The sequence below is a fragment of the Geospiza fortis genome, unplaced genomic scaffold (assembly GCF_000277835.1).
Source record: "Geospiza fortis unplaced genomic scaffold, GeoFor_1.0 scaffold112, whole genome shotgun sequence".
Taxonomy (NCBI): domain Eukaryota; kingdom Metazoa; phylum Chordata; class Aves; order Passeriformes; family Thraupidae; genus Geospiza; species Geospiza fortis.
In genome coordinates, this window is record NW_005054298.1 from 15,139,126 (window position 1) to 15,140,556 (window position 1,431).

Below are 1,431 nucleotides of genomic sequence, written 5' to 3' on the forward strand. Positions count from 1 at the left end.
GGCGCCCCGGGGGCGCGGGGGGCACTGCCGCACCGAAACCCACTGATCAGTAGGATGCTTAGACTCTCAAACCGTACAGCGCTTCCTTCCTTTTACCACGGATGGATTCTAGGGGAAACAGTAATAGTGGGGAAAACAGCCTGTGAAATGCCTGTACATAGTATTTATTTTATTGTAACAGATTACTTTTCTTTGGTTCGGTTTATTTATTTGTTTGGGTTTTTTTTTTGTTTTGTTTTCATTGTTAAGTCACAGAACTTAGATCCTGTTTAAATTTCTTTACCCCATTCCCCGCTCTTTGCTCCCTCTTCCTCGTGCCCCTCCCCAGGTAAACACTCTTCCTAAATGCCCCTGGAAATGTCAGTGGTCCATAGCTGTAGCAGCGGGTAATGGGTTTCTCACTTTCTCTCCAATTCCTCGCATGAAATAATTACGTGGTGCCCTGGGCTAACACAGCTAAGGAATAGCTCAGCTTTCCCTTCAAAAGAACAGAAATACGTCTCATAGGAAAGTCGATTAAAGGGGCATAACGCCTCCCGGAACCAAAATTAACTGCCTCTTATTTTTTCTTTGAAAGGAATAGCTCGAGATCAGCAATATTATTATTTTTGTGGAATCCCCCTTCTCCTGCCCCCAAGTGCCAAATCCATTACTGGTCCCTGCAGGTGCCAAATATGCTAACAAACTATTTTCAAATTTCTTTGCAGTTCCCCCGTCTTTCTTTATATTGCTGTAAATCTTTGTAATGAATAATCTAAAAAAAAAAAAAAAGAAAAAAAAAGAAAAAAAGATATAGACGACTGAATTGTTGGTAACCATAGTGTAGTCCAGTGAAGATGAGTTGTGAGTTGTATATTTTACTGCATTTAGTTTTGGAATTGACTTTTTCATAAAGTAGCTAACCGAGATCTGACTTCCTGGGGAATCAAATGCACATCAAGAGTGATCATTCTTGTAAATCTCTTATACTATTGAGGAGAAGTAATATCCCTCCAGGACTCCCTCCCCGGCGAAGCAGAATAATAAGTCTTCGAATTTTGAGTAGCAAATCTATACAATTAACGCATTTTTATATGGAAGAAAAAAAAAAACCAATTACGAACTGAAATATGCATCGGGCTAAATATTCAGTCTAGATTACACTCGACGGGGAAATTTCCTAATAGAAATTCAGGGTCATAAACGTGTGTATATTTTTGACTCTTCTGTAAATCGAATGTTGTGATTTTTATATTTGTTCTGTTATGTCTGTGGAACTGAATAATTTATACCAGTACATGCTCCATTGAGAAATGTTTCGGTTTTTGCCCGTTTGTATCGTCTGTGTATAACAAGTAAAATAAACCTGGCAAAACGTTAACGTCGTGTTGGAAAAGCACTTCGCCGATTTGCAAGTAAGGGCTCCGGTGGGACCAGGGGGAAGAGGCTGGG

The 1,431-nt window shown here is 39.9% G+C and overlaps 1 protein-coding gene across 1 annotated transcript in view; it reads left to right on the forward strand.

The window, feature by feature from the left end:
* TBR1 (T-box brain transcription factor 1) overlaps positions 1 to 1,431 on the forward strand; it is a 43,041-nt gene that overhangs the window by 6,042 nt on the left and 35,568 nt on the right. The window lies entirely within an intron of this gene.